The sequence below is a fragment of the Carcharhinus amblyrhynchos genome, chromosome 1 (assembly GCF_965287045.1).
Source record: "Carcharhinus amblyrhynchos chromosome 1, sCarAmb.v2.hapA, whole genome shotgun sequence".
Classification (NCBI taxonomy): Eukaryota; Metazoa; Chordata; class Chondrichthyes; order Carcharhiniformes; family Carcharhinidae; genus Carcharhinus; species Carcharhinus amblyrhynchos.
The window spans coordinates 158,550,064-158,562,407 of record NC_137324.1 but is presented as its reverse complement, the minus strand read 5'-3'; positions in this window follow the sequence as shown (position 1 = coordinate 158,562,407).

Here is a 12,344-nt window from a genome sequence, read left to right as displayed (position 1 = left end):
AGTAAGAATAGACAACATCTCCATGATCATCCTCAACACTAGTGCCTGTGTCCTCAGCCAGTTACTATACTCCTTATAAACCTATGAATGTATGGCCAAATTTCCCTCCAACTCGATTTTCATGTTTGTTGATGACACCACTGTTGTGGGTCAGATGTCGAACAATGACAAGATGGAGTACAGGAAAGAGATAGAGAATCTGGTGAACTGATGCGACAACAATAAGCTCTCCTTTAATATCAACAAAACAAAGGAGATAGTCATCGACTTCAGGAAGTGTAGTGGTGGACATGCTGCTGTCTACATCAATGGGGATGAAGTAGCAATGGTTGAGAGCTTTAAGATTTTTGATGTCCAGATCACTGACCACCTGTCCTGGCCCTTTCAATGCCGACACTATAGTTAAGAAAGCCCACGAGCACCTCTACTTTCTCAGATGATTAAGTAAATTTGGCATGATGCTACAACTCCCACCAACTTTTACAGATGCACCATAGAAAGCATTCTTTCTGGTTGTATCACAGCTTTGTATGGCTCCTGCTCTGACCAAGTTCACAAGAAACTAGAAAGGGTCCTGAACGAAGCCCAGTCCATCACTCAAACCAACTTCCCACTCATTGACACTGTCTACAATTCCTGCTGTCTCAGAAAAGCAGCCAGCATATTTTAAGGACCCCACACACCCCGAAAAAAAATCTTCCACTTTCTTAGTTGAGAAAAAGATACAAAAGTCCAAGGACATGTACCAACCCGCTTAAGAACAGCCTCTTCCCTGCTGCCATCAGACTTTTGAATGGACCTACCTTTATTTTAAGTTTATTTATTAGTCACAAGTAAGGTTTACATTAACATTGCAATGAAGTTACTGTGAAATTCCCCTAGTTGCTACAGTCCAGCGCCTGTTCAGGCCAATGCACCTAACTGGCCCGTCTTTCAGAATGTGGGAGGAAGCCAGAGCACTCAACGGAAACCCATGCAGACACAGGGAGAGCATGCAAGCTCCACACAGACAGGTCCCTGGCACTGTGAAGCAGCAGTGCTAACCACTGTGCTACTGTGCCGCTACCTTGCATTAAGCTGATCTTTCTCTACACCCTAACTATGACTGCAACATTATATCCTGCACTCTCTGGTTTCCTTCTCTATGTACGGTATGCTTTGTCTGTATAGCATGCAAGAAACAATACTTATCACTGTATACTAATATATATGACAATAATAAATCAAATCAAATAAGATAGAGTACAGCAACCTGGTGGGTGCATAACTATCCTTACGTTTTCTACATGATTCCATGATCTTTTGCTCCCCGGCAAAAGTTGCTTAAATAAAGGAGACTGCAACAGGATGAGGGAGGAGGTGGCTAATGTAGACTGGGAGCAAAAACTTTATGGTGGGACAATTGAGGGACAGTGGAGGACTTTTAAAGTGATTTTTCACGGTGCTCAGCAAAAGTATATACCAGTGATAAGGAAGGATTGTCGAAAAAAAGATAATCAGCCGTGGATATCTAAGGAAATAAAGGAGGGTATCAAGTTGAAAGAAAATACATGAAAAGTAACAAAGATTAGTGGGAAATTAGAGGATTGGAAAATCATTGAAAGTCAACAGAAAGCCATGATAAAAGCTATAAAGTAAGATGGATTATGAGAATAAAGTGGCTCAGAATATAAAAACAGATAGCAAAAGTTTCTACAAATATATAAAATGAAAAAGAGTGGCAAAAGTTTACATTGGTCCTTTAGAGGATGAGAAGGGGGATGTAATAACTGGAAATGAAGAAATGGCTGAGGCATTGAACAGGTATTTTGTGTCGGCCTTCACAGTGAAAGACACAAATAACAAGCCAAAAATTGATGACAAGAAGGCTCTGGCAGGTGAGGACTTAGAAACTATCGTTATCAAGAAAGAGATAGTGTTGGGCAAGCTAATGGGGCTAAAGATGGACAAGTTTCCTGGCCCTGATGGAATGCATCCCTGGGTACTAAAAGAGATGGTGGGGAAATATCAAATGCATTAGTGGTAATTTACCAAAGTTCGCTGGACTCCGGGGTGGTTCCCACAGATTGGAAAACAGCAAATAAAATGTCTTTGTTTAAAAAAAGGAGGTAGACAAAAGGCGGGTAACTGTAGGCCAGTTAGCTTAACTTCTGTAGTAGGGAAAATACTCAAATCTATCATCAGGGAAGAAATAGTGAGAGATCTGGATATAAATCGACCCATTGGAAAGACGCAGCACGGGTTCATGAAGGGCAGGTCATGTTTGACTAACTTGGTGGAATTCTTTGAGAACGTTACATGTGCAGTGGACAATGGGGAACCTGTGGATGTGGTGTATCTGGATTTCCTGAAGGCATTTGACAAGGTGCTGCACCAAAGGCTGCTGCATAAGATAAAGGTACACAATGTTACAGGAAATGTATTAGCATGGATAGAGGATTGGTTAACTGACAGAAAGCAAAGAGTGGGGTAGAGTGCTTTGGCAACCAGTGACTAGTGGTGTGCCTCAGGAATCAGTGTTGGGACAGTAATTGTTTACAATTTACATAGATGATTTGGAGTTGGAGACCAAGTATAATGGGTCAAAATTCGCAGATGATACTAAGATGAGTGGCAAAGCAAAGTGTGCAGAGGATGCTGAAAGCCTGTAAAGAGATATGAATAGGCTAAGTGAGTAGACAAGTGTCTGGCAGATGAAGTACAATGTTGGTAAGTGTGAGATCATCTGTTTTGATAGGAATAACAGCAAAATGAACTATTATTTAAATGGTAAAAAAATTGCAGTATGCTGCTGTGCAGAAGGACCTGGGTGTCCTGGTGCATGAATCACAAAAAGTTTGTGTACAGATGCAGCAGGTAATTAAAAAGGCAAATGGAATTTTGTCCTTCATTGCTAGAGGGATGGAGTTTAAAAACAGCAAGGTTATGTTGCAGCTGTGGAAGTTACTGGTGAGGCCACACCTGGAGCACTGTGTACAGTTTTGGTCTCCTTACTTGAAAAAGGATGTACTGGCACTGGAGGGGATGCAGAGGAGATTCACAAGGTTGATTCTGGAGTTGAGAGGGTTGGTTTATGAGGAAAGACTGAGTAGACTGGAGCTATACTCATTGGAATTCACATATATTATAGAAACATATAAGATAATGAAAGGAATAGATAAGATAGAAACAGGGAAGTTGTTTCCACTGGCAAGGGCATGACCTCAAAATAAGGGGAACAGATTTAGGACTGAGTTGAGGAGGAACTTTTTCACACAAATGGTTGTGAATCTGTGGAATTCCTTGCCCAGTGAAGCAGTTGAGACTACCTCACTGAATGTTTTTTAAGGCAAGGCTAGATAAGTTTTTGAACAGTAAAGGAATTAAGGGTTATGGTGAGTGGGCGGGTAAGTGGAGTTGAATCCACGAAAAGATCAGCCATGATCATATTGAATGGCGGAGCAGGCCTGAAGGGCCAGATGGCCTACTCCTGCTCCTAGTTCTTATATTCTTAGTACTGATCTTGGTGATTCTTGTTAACTCCGACGCTGCCGATAACTGTACAAAATACTCCGATTGGGAACTTGCAGATTCTACCATTACACTAAGCACAATTAGCAAGCAGTTATTATCTGATTGGTGTTACACTAAAGGATATGGCTGTGCTGTATTGCCTGGGCAGATCATAATTTAATTGTATTATCTCATGTGGAGTTATCTAGTGCAATAATGATCTTAAATAGATGCTGAATGAGTTGTGGTTGGCCTCAATGCACACAAGGTCAGTTTGTGCCAGGGAATCAACTACCTGATATTTTTTTTCAGATAATGTTCTCTAGGCTAGGTAATTTATGGTTAGAATACAAAATCTTCGCCTTCCAATTATTGCAAGTTATCTTTCATGTGTGAAGGTCATCGTTAAGTGCACTGAAGAATTTGTTTAACTGTTCTTCACCCTGAGGAAAAATACTTGTGTTTTCTTTATCCATGGAGTTATAATGACGGGAGTCAATGTGTTACCCAAAGAACAGCAATGGAATTGATGTGCACTGCATATTAACACATTGTCTGTGTTGCTATTGGAAACCAATCCATCTCTCTAGTTGCTTCTCCTGTTTAAAAACTTTCCTTAAAACCCACCTCTTTGATGAAGTTGTAAGTCACCCCTTGTAATCTCTTTGTCTTGAGTATTACAAAACCCAATGGAGGTGCAACTCTTACAGAAATTCAGCTTCACTGAATAGGAAGTATTGTGGTGGGGGGAAAATATTTCAGAGTGACACAACAAGGGCAAAGAACAAAGAGCAAAGAACAAAACAGCTCAGGAAACAGGCCCTTCAGCCCAACAAGCCCGTGCCTCCATTTTAACGTTATGAGTCACCTCTCCACCCATGACCCTTGTCTATGCTTATGGCATTCCACATTGAGGGAAGACTAATTTAGGGGCAATTTGTTACATCAATTAGCCTAATAGCACATCTTTGGGGTGTGGGAGGAAACCGGAGCACCCGGAGAAAACCCACGCAAGCACAGGGAGAATGTGCAAACTCCCACAGACACAGGCCCAAATCCATGTATCTGCACAGCAAACAGTGATAGTCACTGAGCTGTTGTGTTGCCCAGCATCTGGTCCAGTTTAAGCGTACACTAACGATGTGAAGTACGAGGCTATTCTCGAAACAACCAAGGGCAGCCCTCATACAATCCATCGCGTGTATGCCCCTTAGACAACAAGGCGGACCGAAGCACCTGTGGATTAAAAGAGAAAATCATCAGTAGAGCGACATTGCTACTTATAAGGCTGAAGATTTTTTACCAAAGGATGATGGCAAATACCCAGCACAGATTTCAGCAGCAAGTAATGATTTCTGCTATCTCACCTTTATGCTACTATCAGCACCTTCTTAAATCTTCAACCCTACCATTAACACTCCCTTTGGCTTGTGTCCATGACATCTTGGTCAATCTCTCCTGAGCTTCTGCCTATCCCTGACCTATTCCTTATTCTGCTCTACTTTACCCACCCATCTCTCAAACCATATTTCTGCCCCTCTTCAGCTCTGAAGAGAATCATGCAGACACGCGACGCTAACTCTGTTTTCTCTCTCCACAGCTGCTACCAAACCTGCTGAGTCTCTCCAGCATCTTCTGTTTTTATTTCAAGATTCCACAGTATGTTGTACTTATCTCAGAAAAGTGCCACTTTGCCTTTGTAGATGACTGGGTCTTTCAAAGCACTATGTCATTCCTAAAATCTGTCCTGACTCCAAACTGTGGAAGTACTAAGAACATAAGAACGTAAGAAATAGGAGCAGGAGTAGGCCATCTAGCCCTTCGAGCCTGTCCCACCACTCAATAAGATCATGGCTGATCTGAAGGGAATCAGTTCCACTTTCCTGCTTTCTCCCCATAACCCTTAATTCCCTTGTCTATCAAAAACCTATCTACCTGTGACTTAAATATATTTAGCGAGGTAGCCTCCACCACTTCAACGGGCAGAGAATTCGAGAGATTCACCACCCTTTGAGTGAAGAAGTTCCTCCTCAACTCCGATCTAAACTGTCCCCCCCCTTATCCTGAGGCTGTGCCCTCTAGGCCTGCTATCCTTTCTAAGCGGGAAGAATCTCTCTACCTCTACCCTATCCATCCCCTTCATTATCTTATACATCTCTATAAGATCCCCCCTCATCCTTCTAAACTCCAACGAGTACAGACTCAGACTATTTAGTCTCTCTTCATAGTCCAACCCCCTCATCTCCGGTATCAGCCTAGTCTAACCCCCTCATCTCCGGTATCTCTGCACTCCCTCCAAGGCCAATATATCCTTCCGCAAGTGCGGCGACCAAAACCGCACACAGTACTCCAGTTGCGGCCTCACCAGTGCCCTGTACAGTTGCAGCAAGACCTCCCTACTTTTATATTCTATCCCCCTCACTATAAAGGCCAACATTCCATTACTGAGACACAATACCAGGAGAGTGAGCTTTTTCTCAATAGGAGAGGCATCTGCTACCCTTTCTCAGGAAAACATAGCTAGCCCATTATTCCATCTGCCAGTTCCTTTGTCAGGGCCACTGACTATGCCAGATTACTAGTCTTCAGACAGGCTTCTAGGATTAGAGTACCGCAAGGTTATTGGTATTTTTGGTCTGTTCTTGTGTTGGGTTTGGGTGTGATGGCTTAGATAAAACACTCTTTGATGAGTTGCTCTCTGAGAACTCTGGCAACTCGGGACACTTTTGGTCAAGGCCTCTGCTCCTCTGAATCATCATGAGGTTGCCTCTACTTCCACTGCACCTCTTGTGGTTGAGGTGGTGACAGCAGTTACAGAGAATGCAGAAGATAATCACAGATGTGGATACCTGTTTGGGGTGTAGGCAAAGCTTTCCTACAACGGTTCACCAGCAGAAGCGATGCTTGACCATGTTAATGAACAACTACCAAAGTTCACTTACTATAGGCCAATTAGGGTGGCACGATGGCACAGTGATTAGCACTGCTGCCTTACAGCACCAGGAACTTGGGTTCAATTCCCGGCTTAGGTCACTGTCTGTGTGGAGTTTGCACATTCTCCCCGTGTCTGCATGGGTTTACTCTGCGTGCTCCAGTTTCCTCCCACAATCCTTCTTAAGTAGATTGGCCATTCTCTCTCAGTGTACCCAAACAGGCACTGAAGTGTGACGACTCAGGGATTTTCACAGTAACTTCATTGCAGTGTTAACGTAAGCCTACTTGTGACACTAATAAATCAACTTTAATTTTAAACTTTAAACTTTGCAGTCGTGCCTGCATCCTTGCCAGGAGCTATGAAACATATTTGAGGAGGATAGCCCAATGTTTACCCAATAGCCACTTCATAACTTGAGGGCCCAGTTAGAATAAAGATGGTACAGGTGTAGGGAGCCTCAGTGATCTCCCTGAGGCACTAACAGACTCTGCACTGTAATATTTTGCCAATGCCAGTTGCTGTACTCTGAGGAAAGACCATGACATAAAAGTTAAAGACCGCAGTGATCTAGCACCACAGGCACCGCTATCTGTGGTGAGGATTGAGGCCTGAATTGTGGCTGCAGCAAGTGGCATAACTCAGTGGAAGCCTCCTTTGTGAAGCTAAGACCGCTCAGATCTTGCTTCTCTGAAAAAATCATTTCAGAGAAATCTACTCCAAGGTGTTGTTCTTGCAAGTGTCCCCCATTTCCTCTCTCTTGTCTCAGCCGGTTCCCATTTATTCCTGAATTGAACTTATGGTCATTTCAAAAATTCCAATGAAGGATGATGCAGTGATTGACATGAACTCAGTTAATTTTACTTTTTAAGCTTATTTATTAGGGTCACAAGTAGGCTTACATTAACACTGCAGTGAAGTTACTGTGAAAATTCCCCTAGTCGTTTTGCGGGTGTGAACTACTGAGAGAGAATTTAGCATGTCTAATGTACCTAACCAGCACAGCTTTTGGGCTATGGTAGGAAACTGGTGCACCTGAAGGAAACCCTTGCAGACATGGGGAGGATGAGTTGCACAGTGGTTAGTCTGCTGCCTCTGAACATCAGGGACCTGAGTTCAATTCTGGCTTGGGTCACTGTGGGAGTTTGCACATTCTCCCCATGTCTCTGTGGGTTTCCTCCAGGCTCCGATTTCCTCCCATGGTGTAAAAATGTGTGGGTTAGGTGGATTGGCCATGCTAAATTGTCCCTTAGTGTCAGGGGACCAGCTGGGTAAATACATGGTGTTATGGGGATAGGGCCTGGGTGGGATTGTGGTTGGTGCATTCTCGATGGGCCTCCTTCTGCACTGTAAGGATTCTATGCGATGATACTAGTATGAAGGCTCCGCACAGACAGTGATCCAAGCTGGGAATCGAGCCCAGGTTCCCTGTGCTGTGAGGGAGCAGTGCTAACCGCTGTGCAACGGTGCTGCCCTTCTACGGAATCGAGCACGCCTCCAATGAGGCAACACTTTAACCTGACCAAAGCAATTTCCCTTGACCCTGGATGACATTCTGCTTTTGGGTGGTCAGCACTCTCATCTTCACCGGAGAGTCCGTCAGAAGTATTGTTTCCCTTCCTCTCGTGATGGGAGAGTGACTTGTTTGATGAAAGACTGTCAGTTCTCTGTAGGATCTATTATCATTGTGCTGACTTTGTGGAGGACTAAAATTTCATGTAGCTCCAGTTTGAAGAGGGGATCAAAACCACAAGCATGGAGAATTAGGCTTGCAGCCAGTTTCCAGCTTCCATTAAAGGTTGATTTTTATTTTTAAGTTATTATATTTCTACGGACGGTGAACTATACAGTTTATACCATTACCATCACCATAGCAACACAGGACATCAGGTACGAACACGGGTCACTGGCATTCAGCACTGTTGTGGGGAAAATGACAGAAAATAGACCAGATGACATTTATCTGTCATTTACACATCATACAAAACACCTCGAGTTACTCTTCAGCTGTTGTATTAACTCCTTTCCTTTTCGAGGAAGGATATATGTGGAGCTTAATTACAGACAATCAAACCTGAAGGATACACGAGACAGAATTATGGCAAAGATGCATAATTTACTGCTGAGTTGTCAAAACCCTATTTTGGGATACATTAAGTCTTACTTTATTATTTATAGTGTCTTAAGCCATCTAAGTTTTTTAAAATTACTATTTGTTAGCTGAGTAACTGAACAAACCACAGAGCATATCAGATAGAAAATGTCAATTTAGAATTCTGGTAAAATGAATAACCTTGCACAAATGATTTTCAGTCCACGTGACTGAAAACAACTGCAGAATGAAGTTTAACTTTTCTAATTGGCTCCAAAATAAGTACACCCTCTTTAATCTTTTTGGAGGGGGATGTGACCATGGCTAAAACATCTGGGGTAAAGCTCCCTGAAACGTCTCCCCATTCCTCCGCCAAAATCAAGAAAGAAAATCCAATATTAATTTAATGTCACAGTGTACCACAATTCCAGCAAAGATATTGTTATCTTACTATAACGGTTATTCAGAGCTACAAGATGCTATGGGGTTGCTGGTCTCTACGATATTCGGGGTCGTGCAATTGGATAAAATGGCTTTCAGCAGCATGGGAACCAGTCCCTGCATAGTCATTCTTGTCTTAACCCTTTCCGCTGCAGCAATCAGAGGAACATAGGAAGATCTGTAGGCCATTCAGCCCTTTGAGCTCTGCCATTCAGTAAAATCGTGGCAACAGCGACCCCAACAACATTTTCACTATATTCCAAGTTTAAGTTTATTTATTTAAGTTTATTTATTAGTGTCACAAGTACGGTTACATTAACACTGCCGTGAAGTTACTGTGAAAATCCTCAAAAATCGCCACACTCCAGCGCCTGTTCAGGTACTCTGAGTGACAGAATTTAGTATGGCCAATGCACCTAACCAGCACGTCTTTCGGACAGCGGGACAATAGCAGAGCATCCGGAGGAAACCCACGATGGAGAACGTACAAACTCTACACAGACTGACCCAAGCCAGGAATCGAACACAGGTCCCTGGCACTGTGAGGCAGCAGTGCTAAACACTACGCCACCATGTCACACCCTCCATTCATTCTTCAAACTGACCGCAGAATATCAATACAAAATCTTCATCTACAATACACAATCCTGACCAGAACTGCATCATAGTTGATCTTTACATTGTCCCAGCAACTAAGAAGCCAGCACTGTTAATCCCTTGGACAGAAGGTTGTTTGGTTTCTACTTTAAATTAAAGATATTCCTCACTTATCATTCTAATCACTATTACAGCCAGTACAGAGATAGACGGCCCAAACACTCAACTGACAGTCTTTTATCAAACATCCTTCTTTCACATCAAAAGGGAAAAGGATAAGCTCTTGGGAAAAGTTCTATAGATGTGTCTAAAAGCGAGAGTGGTATTGTAACCAGGGGGATTGGTGTTGGACTACATTATAATAGGTGAAATGAGCAAATGGAAAGATTCATGTGGAAGTCAAGACATGTCTCTCCAAAAGAAGCTAACTGAAGTAAACTGGCTCAAGGGAATGGACTCCTCCATTGATCTCTGGTTCACACAAGTCAGGCTACTAACTAGAAACATTAAAGCGAACCAGGACAGAAAAAGGAAGAGAGAAAGATGAAAGGATTGCATTGATGGGATTCAAAGAGTCATCCCTGGAATTATCTGAAAGTAAAAACTAAAACGGATAAATGGTGGGAAGAGTCAATGAACCAAAATTTGAAGCAAAAGTGCTTGATGAATCTAACTCTGTCACTGAAGCTGAAGGAGCCAAATACAGAATTCATTGGAATGAAAGAGGCGAAATACAAAGTTAAGCATCACTAGCAGAGCTGGGACTGCGTGAGCAAAGGTTTTGCTAAGGAATAAATAAGCTTTCCTTTTTGATATCCCAGTACAAATTCTCTATAGAGGATGCAGTTTTACTATTAATGCTCGTGGGAACAAGTTTTTAAAGAGATAGAAAACTTAAGTGGCAGCTGTTTTAGATTACATTTCTAGCTTTTTCTCTAATTTCAACCCTGGACTCTGGGGTTTATTCGCACTATCATTCTTGCACCAAAGAAAAGCCATGCAGCATGCCTCAATGACTATTGTCCGGTTGCTCGGCTATCCATCGTTATGAAGTGCTTCATAATGGATGAAGGTAGTCATGGTACATCCACTGCAGTTTGCCTATTGCTGCAACAGGTCCACAGGTCCATCTCCCTGGCCGTCATAGAGTCATAGAATCATAGAGGTTTACCGGCTCTTTGGCCCAACTTGTCCATGCTGCCCCTTTTTTTTACCACTGAGCTAATCCCAATTCCTGCATTTGGCCCATATCCCTCTATACCCATCTTACCTATGTAACTGTCTAAATGTTTTTAAAAGACAAAATTGTACCCGTCTCTACTGCTACCTCTGGCAGATCATTCCAAACACTCACCACCCTCTGTGTGAAAAAATTGCCCCTCTTGACCCTTTTGTATCTTTCCCCTCCTCACCTTAAACCTATGCCCTCTAGTTTTAGACTCCCCTACCTTTGGGAAAAGATGTTGACTATCTAGCTGATCTATGCCCTTCATTATTTTATAGACCTCTATAAGATCACCCCTAAGCCTCCTTTGCTCCAGGGAAAAGAAGTCCAAATCTTCCCAGCCTCTCCTTGCAACTATAGACCATCAAGTCCCGGTAGCATCCAGTTAATCTTTTCTGCACTCTTTATAGTTTAATAATATACTTTCTATAATAGGGTGATCAGAACTGTACATAATATTCCAAGTGTGGCCTTACTAATTAATATCTTATATAACTTCAACAAGATGTCCTAACTCTTGTATTCAATGTTCTGACCCTGGAAAACCTGGGTAACAAGGATACTTACATTAGACTCCTATTTATTGACTGCACCTCAGTCTTAAACACCATTATTCTTACAAAACCCATCTCTAAACTCCATGGCCTGGGGCTCAGCTCCTCTCTCTGTGACTGGTTCCTGAACTTCCTAACCCACAAACCGTAATCAGTAAGGGTAGGCAACAACAGCTCCTCCACGATCATTCTCAACACCAGTGCTTCACAAGGCTGTGTCCTCAGCCCCTTACTATACTCCTTATACACCTATGACTGTGAGGCCAAACTCCCCTCCAACTCAATTTTTAAGTTTGCTGATGACACCACTGTGGTGCGTCAGATCTCAAACAATGATGAGACAGAGTACAGGAAAAAGATAGAGAATCTGGTGAGCTGATATGACGACAATAATCTCTCCCTCAATGTCAGTAAGATGAAGGAGATAGTCATTGACTTCAGGAAACATAGTGGAGGGCATGTCCCTGTCTACATCAACGCGGTGAAGTGAAAATGGTCAAAAGCTTCAAGTTTGTAGGTATCCAGATCACCAACAACCTGTCCTGGTCCCTCCATACCGACGCTATAGTTAAGAAAGCTCACCAAAGCCTTACTTTGTAAGAGGTCCAAAGAAAGTTGGCATGTCCACTCTCACCAACTTTTACAGATACACTATAAAAAGCTTTCTTTCTGGTTGTATCAGAACTTGGTATGGATCCTGCTCTGTCCAAGACCACAAGAAGCGACAAAGGGTTGTGAATGAAGCCCAGTCCCATCATGCAAACCAGCCTCCCATCCATTGACTCTGTCTACACTTCCCACTGCCTCAGAAAAGTAGCAAGCATAATCAAGGACCCCATGCAATGAGGACATATCCTGTTCTGCCTTCTTCCATCGGGAAAAGGATACAAAGGTCTGAGGTCACGTACCAACCGACTCAAGGATAGCTTCTTCCTTGCTGCAATCAGACCTCTGAATGGACCTACCTTAAATTAAGTTGATTTGTTCTCTACACCCTTGCTATGATTGTAA